Source organism: Cnephaeus nilssonii (assembly GCF_951640355.1).
Source record: "Cnephaeus nilssonii genome assembly, chromosome: 10".
Classification (NCBI taxonomy): Eukaryota; Metazoa; Chordata; class Mammalia; order Chiroptera; family Vespertilionidae; genus Cnephaeus; species Cnephaeus nilssonii.
In genome coordinates, this window is record NC_137081.1 from 35,912,986 (window position 1) to 35,925,341 (window position 12,356).

A 12,356-nucleotide genomic window follows, 5' to 3' on the forward strand; every position below is an offset into this window, starting at 1 on the left:
TCCGCCCTGCCCTCTGTCTGTTCTCAAAATTCATTTTCTTTTCTGAGCCACCCGAAGTGCCTGACACTCCACCCAGCTCCAGGTCTGGGGACCCCGAGGGGGGGCCACCTTTATGCTCTGCTTCCTCCCACAGGCTGTTCCTCGAAGCATCCCCAGGGCACCTGCTGGGTACCACCAGCTGGCAGCCATCACCTCTCACAGAAATTCATGGAGGGAACTCCCTCTCCCCCCTGCTTTCCTCCCGGTGGTCCTCAAGTGGAGGGCCCAGGAGTCATGGCCCCTTTCCTCCTACAGGCGGCCTGGCCAGGTTCTCACTGTCACCTCAGCCAGCCCCTCAGGCACCAGCCCCAGCCCTACCCCTCACTCAGGCCTGGGTCCCCTGAGGGCTGCAGCATGGGGTGTGGCAAGGGTGAGGCCACCCCTGCACTAGGATACACCCCTGCACTGGGGGGCTGGAAAGCCCCTTTGTGATGGAGATTTGCACGAAGGGGTTTCCTGAGAGTTCTCTTCCCAGCCCCACCTGGAAGGGGTGAGTGAAGCAGGATGGGCAGAGGGTGTTTCTGAGCTGGGTGACCTGAGCTGACCACTCTGAGGCCAATGGATACATGACCTCTGAGAGTCACTGCTAAAGGCAGTTCCAGAGGGGCCTTGGGCCGTAGCCCGGCAGGCAGTGTGCACTTCTGACCTGAAGAGGGTCCCCAGGCAGCACCCCACAGCATCCGCTACACCTTCCCATCTTGACAGTACAGGTGCCCGGAGCCCCATGTTGCAGCCGTGGGCCTGTCCCGCTCACCATAGGCCTCTGAGACTTGAGGCCCTGGCAACGGGGAATGCTGGCCTAGGGTCTCTGGGTTCTCCTGCATGTGGCTGGCTTGCTGCCAGCCCACAGGGCCTTCCTGTACCGGGCCCCCTAGCCCATGTCAATCACAGCTACTCAGGGGAAAGAGGGAACACTACCCAGCCAAAGCGGGCCTGCCTGTGAGGCTGAAGGCCCTGCTGCAGAGCTGCAGCCAGGAAGGAAGGGTGTGCAAGGTGTCATGCTCCGCAGGCAGGGGTACTGGGGAACATGAAGGCCGAGGGAGGCTCTGGGAGGTACCGCCTACCTACCAGACACCTCAGAGACAGGGCCCTACCCACTGGAGGAGAGCATGAAGGAGGTGACCACAGCCTGGGGGCCCGATCCAGCCCGAGCAGCCTGGCTGTGTGCAGAGTGGCTGCAGCCCAGATCCTCAAGGCCCTGGCTGCCCAGATTGGTGAGTACACCCCAAGTCAGGCCTCTCACTCTGGAATTTATTTATTTATTTAATCCTCACCCGAGGACATTTTTCCATTGCTCTTTAGAGAGAGTGGAAGGGAGGAATGGAGGGGGAAGGAGAGAGAGAAACATCTTATGAGAGAAAAATTGATTGGTTGCCTCCCACACGTGCCCTGGCAGGCGCTGGGGATCAAACCTGCAACCAGATATGTGCCCTTGACTGTGAATCGAACCGATGACCTTTGGTGCGCGGGCCGACACTCTAACCACTGAGCACACCGGCCACGGCAGGCCTTCACTCTCCCTCACCTCGCTGGCCGCCACAGAGGGCTTCCAGGAGCAGGTGTCAGCTGGCCCTCATGCCTCCTTGTGAGTCCCAGGCTGGGGCCATGCCTGAGTGTGGCCGCAGGTCCTGAGCTCTTGAGGAAGGACCATGGGTCAGCTCTGCCTCCCAGAGGAGTCTGGGGACCCCACTGCTGGGGCCGTGGGTGGATGGCGCCTGGACAGGCCCACATGGCCCTGGGGGACAGGGTTACTCTGCAGGGGCCTAGGTCAGCAAAGGTCCTAAGCTGAGCTAAAGCCTCCGGTCAGGAGGCCCAGAGAAGAGCCCCTACAGAGCCCCCTGCCTGGCAGGATGCCCCTGGGCAGGGCGGGGCAGCTGGCTGGTCCAGTCTTCAGGGGGCTTCAGTGGAGCCCCTGGGGTGAGGAGAGGGGGCACCCTGATCCAGGATGTGTGGAAGCCCTGGGACTGGCACAGGAAGTGGGGGGAGAGGGAGAGAAAGCTGGAGGAGGGGGAGGGGGGGAGGAAGAAGGGAGAGAGGCTGCAGCATTTCCCTCCCTGCCCCCAGGAGAAACAGCCTGCTGAAGCTCCCACCTTCTCAGGCTGCCAGCCATGGTGCCTGTGGCCGACGGCCCTGGGAACAACTCTAACAGCTGCAGCACAGACAGGGGCACCTGTCGCAGGCGGCGACCGTTGCCTCCATCTGCCTCATCCTGGTGCTGGGCCTGCTGCTCAATAGCCTGGCGCTCTGGGTGTTCTGCTGTCGCATGGGCAGGTGGACGGAGACCCGCATCTACATGGTCAACCTGGTGGTGGCTGACTGCCTGCTGCTGCTGAGCCTGCCGGGGGTCCTGCACACGCTGAGCCAGGGGCGGGGGGCCCAGGAGGGCCCCCTGTGCAGGGTCCTGCAGAGCTTCTATTATGTCAACACCTACATGAGCATGTGGCTCCTCACAGCCATCGCCACCGACCGCTATGCCGCCTGCACTTTCCCCTGCGGGCCCGGGCTTGGCGTGGCCCCCGCCAGGCTGCCCTCACCTGCGCAGCCCTCTGGCTGCTGGTCATCGGGGCTGTGGCCCTGCCCGTCGCCTGGTTGCGTCCGGGGGAGAGCTTCTGCTTTGGGCGAGGTTACACGCGGGGCCCCAGGGCCCTCATCTTCTCCCTGATCCTCTTCTTCCTCCCGCTGCTCATCCTGAGCTTCTGCTCCAGCCAGGTGCTCCGGCGCCTCCACCGAGAATGGACTCGGGCACAGCCCCCGGCCACCACCGCCATCCTCAAGGCCCTCTGCGTGGTGATGGCCAACTTGGCCACCTTTGTGCTCTGCTTCCTCCCACTGCACGTGGCCTTGCTGGCCAAGCTCGTGGCCCAGTGGATGGATGCAGCCTGCCCCACCATCCAGAGGGTGGCCACTTTTGTGCAGGTGGCCTCCCGCATTGCCAACGCCAACTGCTGCCTGGACGCTGTCTGCTACTACTTCGTGGCCACGGAGTTCCAGGAGGAGGTGGGGGCCGTCCTGGCCAGGCCCTGGCCTCTCTGGGGAAGGATGCCGGGTGTTCGCGCCTGTGACCACCCCGACCTGGGCGCCCAGGGGGAGGCAGCGAAGGAGAGTGGCACAGGAGTGGGCCCCCGCACAGCCCTGCAGCATGAGGCGGGAGGCGTCCCAGACCCCCCAGAACCACTCTCTTCCTGCTGCCACAGTGTCTGCAAGAAACAGCCTCGCTGAGTGCAGCCTGACTTGGGTGCGGGCTCAGAATGATGGGTCCCGGAGTCAGGGCTTTGCCTCTGCAAATAGAATTTAACCAAAAAAACTAAAGGACTGCCAGCACACAGACCTTTTCCCTCAAAGCCCAGCTTCTTGGGCGCTCTCTCCCTTGTCCAGCCCTCAAGCTCCGTGGTGCAGAGTGGCCCCGTTTTTGCCAGGCTGAACTCCGACCTCCACCCTCCACTCACTGAGCACTGGACGACCTGGAGAGGGCGTTACAGAGAACCAAGACATTATTTCTTCTGTTACCTCCAGATCATAATAAGATACAAAGTCTACTGAAGTTCGGGGTCTCCAAAAGCCTCCAACCATTGCACCAAAACCTGACTAGGTCCCGAGGCTGCAGGGCAACTATGTCTCCACTCGGGGTCCCATTTAAAGAGACACAGCTGTCAAATGAGTTTAAAGAAATTCTTTTTAAAAAAGGTTTAACTTGGATTCTTGAAGAGTGTCAAAGAGATCGCCTTCCTTACCTTTGGGGGTGCTGCTCAGGCCCCTTTCCTCCCCACCCCGCCTCCTCAGCTCCACCCACAGTGTCCCCTCCTCACGAGCCTCTCAGTCCCTCCCTCGGCAGGCTCAGGCCTGATGCCTGAAACTCCAGAAGCCGTGGTGTGTGAAGTTTCTCCCACCGGGTCCCGGAGAGGGCACTCCTTGCCACCAGGAAGAGGCGGGGCCTTGGAGGAGAGCCCTGAGCAGCAAGCGCCCAGCGCCCCCACTCCGCCTGCCCAGCGATGCTCAGGGTAGTGGTGAAAGTGGTCCTGGCTCTGGGAGGCGGCCATCCCCCGTGAGGCCGTGGAGTGTGGCCCAGTGGCCCTCTGCAGCCAGAAGCCCAGGCCTGACTCTGGGAAGATACTCGTGGCTGCTCCATGGAGACCTCCCTCGCGAAGGCCCGGGGAGAGCCAGGGGCCTTGGGCTCAGGCTGTTGCAAATTGTGGGAGGAGCAGGGCTCAGCTACTGTGTCCCCGCCTTGCCTCAGCACCCTGGTAGGGGCAGCCCCTGGAGTCACCTTCCAGGACCGATCCTTTTGGGGAATCGGGTGCCAGAGGCCCAGGCCCTCCCAGCCTGGGGGCAGTGCTGGGGCACAACAGGCTGCTTACTGAGGGCAGCCAGACCAGACCCATGTCGTGAGGAGGGGCCACCATCCTTAACAGGGAACTGATTACACGGTCTCTGTGCCTCAAGCCCTGGAGCAGAAGCTTGGGTTGCTGTCCCCGGTGCTGCTCATCTTGCTCCCAGGCCTGCATCCAGCACCTGGCAGAGAAGGGCGTGGAGCGTCGGGTGGAGGAGCTGGGCCAGGTTGACTGTGTGGAGGGGTGGGGGGAGCCTGCTTCACACCCCCTCAGCCCCAGGCCCCACCACCGTCTTCTCTCCTTTCCTTGGCAGAGTGGGTCTGGGTGGGGGCGGGGGTAGAGACGTGACATGCCCCCCTCCAGCGGTGTATGCTCTGTGGGGCTGAGGGCCACTGATCCAACCTTTTCTCTCACCAAAGAGGATTCTGGGCCACAAAAAAGCAGGGAGTGCCCACGCAGCTGTGTCCAGCTGCGATTAAAGTTTTACGTAATTAGCAAAGGGAATATGAATCTTCACTGTGACCCAAACCAACTTCGTAAAAGTAACACCCTCAACAGAAACATGGCCAAAGTGTGAACAGGCAATGCAGGGTGTGGAGAAAGGGGTGCAAGCCCCGTGGCACCCCAGCCTCCCTCCCGGGCAGGCCGGCCCTCCAATTCCAGTAGCGGGCAGAACAGGGTCTGGGATGGTCTTAGGCCATCCCCATGATAAAACATGACAGGCCGGGGGGCTTACAAGCAACAGGCGTTTATTTTTACAGTCGGGCATCGGGGAGCCGGCATGGGGAGGATGCCAGCGTGGCCGGGTTCTGGTGGGAGCCGCTTCCTGGCTCCCAGCGGCCTGCTCACTGTGACCTCATGCAGCAGAAGGAGTGAGGGAGTTCCATGGAGTCCCTGCATAAGGGCACTGAACCCATTCATGAGAACTTGTACTCCACAGCTGCCCATCCTCCACCTGAGCCTGCCGTTGCATTGCTGGCCTCTGCGAGGAGCCCGGGTGCTGGGCCGGCAGACACTGAGTCTGCTCACAGAATAGCCCTCCAGGGGTCCAGGGGCGTCCTCGAGCCGGCTCCCTGAGTGCACGTTCAGGCGCCTCCCTCCCCAGCTGTCTTCTCTCAGCCCGTCTGCACCCCGGGGACCCTCAGATCCAGGGTCAGCCTCACAAGGTGCGGCTCCAGACATGACTACACCTCAGGCCTGTCCAGGTAACTAGAGCCAATGCCCATGGTTCGGAGTCTGGAGAGCACAGGGACCCGGAGGACAAGAAGCTGCCCTCTCGCTGGCCTGACCCCAGGAGCCAGACCCATAGCACCCTTTGCAGGGCCCGGCCAGGACTCCTGGGGGTGACTCCTGGGCCAGGGATGATGAGGGGCCAAGGTGGGCGCTCCCACCAAGCACCCCTTTTCAGTCACAGCATTGTGGGCAGTCAGACAGACATAAGCAGAGCCAGTCGCCAGGGCAGAAAGCCCCAGGTGCCCAGCAAGGGGCAAAACTGGGAAAACACGAACCTCGTCCCAGGTTCTGCCCTCCCCGAGCATATCGCTGGCCATGCGGCTTAGGCCCTGACCCTTTCCTCCCTGGAGATAACATCTAGGCCTCAGCTGTATTTCAGCTCCAGGCCCCAAAAAGCAGCAACACCAGACAAGCTACGCCTTGGCTGCCTCAGGACCAGCTACATTGACGATGACCCCCTGCCCTGGTGCTGACCGGTCAGTGGAGACCACTGACCCTGTAAGGACACACCTGGAGAGCTGGTGAATATTCTATTGAGACCCTCCCCTGAGGCCTCCCCTAAGATTCCCACCTGCAAGAGAGATGACTACCCTCTGTGCAAGGGGAGCACGCCCGTGCCTCTCTCTTCCCTCTTCTTCCCTCTAAGGCCGCAGTCACCAACTGGTGGTCCGTGAGGTCTGAAAGGTTGGCGACCGCTGCTCTCAGGGACCCCAGGAGACCAGGGGAGCAATGGGCACCGGCAGCTCATCCCAATCTTACCCCCAACCCTGTCTCCAAGGCCCCCTTTTCTCTGACCTCCCAGGGAGCCAAAGCAGCCCAGCCTCGGCTCTCCTGTGGCTTCCTCCGTGCTCAGCTCCTCCCTGTGGCACTGCCCCGGCCTTCATGCACATCCTGTCTCAGTGTGCTTTTGCTGCTGCCAATAAACGCTTGCTTTGCGGCACGGTGTCTCTTGGCTGAAATCTTCCTTCAAGACAAGAACCGAGGTCTCGCCATCTCGCTGGTAACGGAAGGACCCGTTCTGCCTGCTGCTTTCTATCTGAGAGACCCTGAGAAACAGCCCCTGGACTTGCCTGGAGGCCCCCGGAGGCCCCCTGTCTGTGACATGGAGGTCAGTTCAAGAGGCCGACTGTTGCCCTAAATGGTCACCAATTTCCCTGTCAAAGGCTGTGGCAGCTCTACCTCAGACTTGAAAGGTTTTGCCTGGCTGGGAGAGCCCCAGCAACAGCCTGTCTCGGGGTGCTGGCTTTGGGGCCTGAAAATGAGGAAGTCTTGACAAGGATGTGTTAAATAGCCGCCATCTGTGTGACATCCAGTGGCGATGGCTCTGACGAAACAGTCACCGGTGTCGAGGCTGCGGCCAAAGATCCTCAGGAAGGCGTTGGCAGTGTTACTTGCTGCGTCGGGTGGGGCCACATCTTAGGAAAACGTTGAGCAAACAGCAGCCTCTGAATAGCAGCCGTCCAGGCCTCACTGTGGGATCTGGGTCTGTGGGAGATGATTTAGGGCGTTTGCTCGGATCAGACTCGGTTGGATGGTGGGGACGGTGGGTGGGATGAAACCCAGCTGGCCTTTCGCTGGACAAGACCTGGTCATTCCTCCACGTGGGCCGGCGGAGGGCGCTGGGTCGGTCACAGTTTCCTACTTGCATCACAGACAGAGACTTCTCCTCCAAGGCCGACTGTCTGGGGACCCCGGCCGCAGGGTAGTGGCGTCAGAGTGCTCCTAAAGGCTGCAGGCACCTGGGAGCAGATGGGGACACACATCTGTGACGTGAGAGCCGCCCTCAGTCGCCCGCAGCACAGTTGTTCTCACAAACAAAAGGCCCTCGGTCCTGTGTAGCAGACTTTTCTGTAAGGAGCCAGAGTCCATGTTTCGGGTCTCCTCCTCCCCGGTCAGCTCGGCACCGTAGCCTGGGGACAGCCAGCTGTGTGAAGCAGCGGTGAGGCTGAGCTCCAACAAACCTCCATTTACAAGAGACGGCAGGCAGACCCCCGTCTGCACGCCCAGACCTGGCGGACACTGGGCTGGGGCACCCACCACGGCTAATCCGTGTCGTCTTGTGGGCTGGTCTCCTGAGCTGCAGCGTCAATGACAGTGCATCACAAATGCTTTTTAAAACTGAAACGTATTGGGGGTAACATTGGTGAATAACATAAATTTCAGGTGCTCGAGATAACTCCAGCTCCGTGCATTCTGTGGAGTGCTCCCCACCTGAAGTCTAGTCTCTGTCTCCATGTGTTTGGCCCTGTGACCCTCGCTTTGCTGCAGTGCAGGGCCTGCCTCAGGCGCTGAGAGGAGCCTGAGTTCCCCATTAGCCCAGGACACTCAACCAGGGGATTTAAGGATGACTCTAGCGCAGAGACTGCACCACGGGGCACAGACGTGAGGTTCAGGCCCCGTTTCTGTCCCGGGGCTGCTCCTGGGGCCTGAGGGCAGGGGGTCTCCGGGTGGAGGTTTGAATCCAACTGTCTCCGAGCAAGCCGGCTGACGCGGCGTGGAGCCCACCACACATTTGCTTTCCTGTGAGCCAGGAGGTGGCCTGAGCTAAAAACATTTGGTTCACTTAGAGTCAAGTTCAAGTTTCTAAGATGGAAGGTTGGATGAGAATAGGAGGGAACCCGGGGAAGGAAATCTACCTTTTGACGTGTTTAAAGGAACAGCGGTTACGTGTTTGTCAGTAGGTCCCAGGCACAGTCACAGCAGGATTAGTAAGGAGAAGGACGGGGCTCTGAGGCCTGCCATCTGAGGGGGGCCCCACCTGGAGCGGGAAGGGGTTGGTGGGATGAACTGAGCCTATGGCCTCAGTGCTTTGTTGGTGGTGGACCCCCAAAATATTAGTTACTCCACATGGGGAGGAGCTGATCAACAAGCCTTTGCCATTCCCCGTGTCCTTGCCGGGGACGACGAGGCAGGCAGGGGGTTCCGATCTGAGTACCTGTGACAGGGACGCATCCCGAGGCCTCCAGCGGGGGCCTCATGGTCTCAGGTATGTCTCTGAGGAGGTTAGTCTGGCCACATGGCTGCACCGCTGAGATGGGGCAGGCAGACATCACAAGCTTCCCGGGGACTGCAGGGGGCACCCCACGTTTACCCAGGGCGACAGGGCTGCCCTTGTTTGGTGCAGGTATTGAACGTGAGAAGAGGAGGAAGCAGGTGCGGAGGGAGATGCAGGGATGAAAATGGTGGGGGGTGGGGGTGAGGGATGCTCCCCCCTGCCCACTCTTGGTCCCTGAGGCCTGGCACTGCACCCTCAGCGGGAGGGGGAGTGTCCCCTGTGTTTCCCACATTTTCATGAGCCTCTCTGAGAGCTTTTTGTTCCTCAGACCCGCTGACCCTGCCCACACCATGTTCATCTGGATCTGGCCGCTCCCGGGGAGGTGACAGGGGGCGTGGTCAGCATCCCCAGTCACACAGCCGATTGTAATTCTTCCAGGATGGACCACCTGTAGGCGTGCAGCCTGCTGGGCAGACACCAGCAGGTAAGTTCAGAATTCCAGGTGAAAAAAGACAGAGCCTGAACTGCAAAACGCCACGCGTCATGGACAGGAGGAGCCTCTGTGCTCCCTGGCCTGGCTGGTGCGTCTCCGGCCCAGGAGCAAGTCTCTGGTATCTCGGGGGGTGGAGGCTGCAGTGCGGCACACTCTCAGCTTCTGGTTGTGAAGCCACAGGCAGAACTGCCACTCACGGGGCCACACTCACACCCTGTCACAGGCGGCACACTCAGAGCCGGATCCCAAGTCAGAGTCCTGGCCGGCGGCTGTGGCTGTAGCTGACCACCTCAGTGACCCGCGTGGACGGTTACGGGCAGTGTCGGGTGCTGGACGCGGTGCTGTGCCCTCCATACAGAAGAGCCTCCTCGGCCACGGCCGGTGCTCAGTACCCCAGGTTACAGTGGACAGACCGTGTCGGCCTCATTCACAGGATTCTTCAGGGTTGCTGGGGCGAGGCCTGTTGTCCTCCAAGTGGTGTGGGCTTTGCCCCCCTGCCTGGTGTCACACTCTGAGAGTGCTGAGAATTGAAGGACAGCTGGATGCCCACGACTGGGTTCACGTCCCATGGCAGCCAGTGGCAGTGGGCTGAGCCAAGGGGGCCCACAGGGGCCCAGGGTCAAGCTGTGCAGGCAGGGCCTTCAGCTGCCAGGTCTCAGGCCCTGCCCTGCCAAGTTCTAAACTGCCCACAGTCCTCAGTTCCAACTGTCCTTGAGAGTGGCCAGGCAGGGGCTGAGGTCAGAGGTGGCTGGGGAGGGGTGACTGTTTGACTTCTAAGGTTCCTTCCAAATGCAAGACCAGACCTTTGAGCAGGGGAGGGTAGTCAGGGGTCCTGGACAATCTTTGTCACCCTCACCATTCGCCTGTGGGCCTGGCCGAGGAGTGGCAGTTTGACATGGGAGCTTGTTCAGGGCCACCTTGGGCACTTTTCCGAGTTGAGGTTAGGGTGTGTCCCAGGAGAGGGTTCAGGAGACAGAGCCTGCCCGTGCAGGGTCACAGCTGAGCTCAGACCCCTCTGGAGTGTGCTCTGGGAAACCCTGTTCTGAGAGGTGTCACTCGGGGTCAGAGAGGGGCTGGAGAAGAGGGGTGCCTTGGGGAAACAAGTTTGGGAGAGCACAGTCCTTAGGTAGGATAAAAAGAAGCTAGGAAAATTCCTACGCAAGTGGAATGGGAAAACTGAGACAAGAAAATTAAACGAGACCAAACAATTTGGGCAGCTTGCAGCCAGCTAGTGAATTGCAAGACCTTATCTTCCCCAACCAAGAACAAAAGATTCATACCCTCCTCCCCAACCAGGGAATATATCTCTTAAATCACCCAGGCCTGGGAAAATGGAGAACAAAGACCCAATTAATGCCATTTGTGCCAGCCACATCCAAGGACAGATGAAGTTGGGGAATAAATAACAAAAAAACCCTTAAAACCAGACAGACCTGATAAAAGTAAAATAGACCAAAGAATAATCCAAAACTCCCCTATACACTCATTTTTAGGCATCAGCATATTAAAAATTCACCTGGGAAGCTGATGAATATCCTGGTGAAACCCTCCCCTAAGATTCTCAATTGTAGAATAAAAAAAAAGGATAGAAAGCCCTGAGGACAAAGATTCCATGCGGGCTCACTCTAGGGCACGCCCATGCCCCTTCCGGGGCAAGAACTTTTTGTTTCTAAGGGTCCCCACAGGACTTGCAACCAGGGGAGCAGTGGGCAGTGGCAGCTCAGCCCAGACTCACCCCCGATCCTGTCCTCTGACTCCCAGTGACTGAAGCACCTCGCCTGCCGCACTTCTCTCCTACAACATTTCTAGAGAACCGACTCAGAGCACCACCTGGGCTCTCCCGAACCTCTTCCTTTGTTTCATTGTTCCAGCATTAATAAACATCCCCTCAAACCCATCTGAACCAGTGCTGCGAAATCTTTCTGACGCGAATTCAAGACCCCGCACATTGCAGGCTGGCCTGAGGCAGACCTGCTCCGGGCCAGCCCCTGTGCAGTGACAGTCCTCGTCCAGAGCTGGATTCAGGGCTGAAGGATGGGGTGGGGTGCGGGTGCTGGTGGTGGCAGCGTCCACCGGGCAGGTCCCCCAGAGCCATCAACACATTCAATGGTGAGTTGTGAAGTAAAGGATGCCTTGTGCTGACAATGTTTCCCCAACTTTGTTTAAACTAAAATTTAGTTAGTTGGCCATGTTAGTCTTATAAGCAGAGTTAATCCAACTCTTGGTCCACCCTGAAGTTCTGGGGCCTGGAGAGCCTACCACACCCAAATACCCTCTTTCCCTGTCCAGGGCAGGGGAAGGGACTGCACCAGGGGTCCCCTTCTATGCGAGTTCCATTTGGGAACCGCAGCCGTGGAATCATAACAGTGTCTGACATCTGTGCGCTTGATCAGTCATCACTCAGCCACACAGTGAGACCACAGGAGGGACAAGTCACAGGGGCTTCATCACTCAGCCACACAGTGAGACCACAGGAGAGACAAGTCACAGGGGTTTCACATGAGAACCAACACCTCCGTGTCTGGGTCAATAGAAGGGACTTATTAGGTAATAGTGATAAAAACGTCCCATGTGCATGGTCTAGAAATCAAGTAAGATGGAAACTATTTACTAATGAGAGTCACACTGATAGAAGGTACATTTATAAAACATACCCCAAACTGTATTCTGTCAGGCCTTCATTTGAAATGCTATGTGATCACTTACATAATAAAATAAAATCAAGAAAAAAAAAATCAAAATTATTTTAGAAGACAGAACGACACTCTTGCTGTGTTTCTGGATTATTTTATTACACAGATCAGCAGCAACAAACTATTGTGCTTGTTCCCCTACAAACAGAATGACGCGGAAGGACCCCAAAGAGTCGGGTCCCAGTCACCTGCAGTTACAGGCGTTGCCTGAGAATCATTATCTGAGTGGTCTCCTTTTGAGTCACTGAACGATCACTTAGGAAAAAAAAAAGAGAAAATGTCAGCAGAGAGAAGTGTCTGGCGGTGGCAGCCTCACCAGACAGCAGGGCGACTGGTGCTGGGACTCCCTGACATGGCAGCCCGTGCAACTGTGACTGAGGCCTTGTGATGCGGTCCCTCTAGAAGCCACAGTCCGGCAGGGAGGATGTGGGAATGCAAGGGCAAACGTTGGACGGAAACTGGGCTGTGGGACGGAGTTCATGTGAAGTGAAGGGTTTGCATCCTTGGTACCTGACTGGATATGGGGACCTTGTGTGGGAACTGCTTCCCCTCCTGACACGGAGAACAGAGGCCTG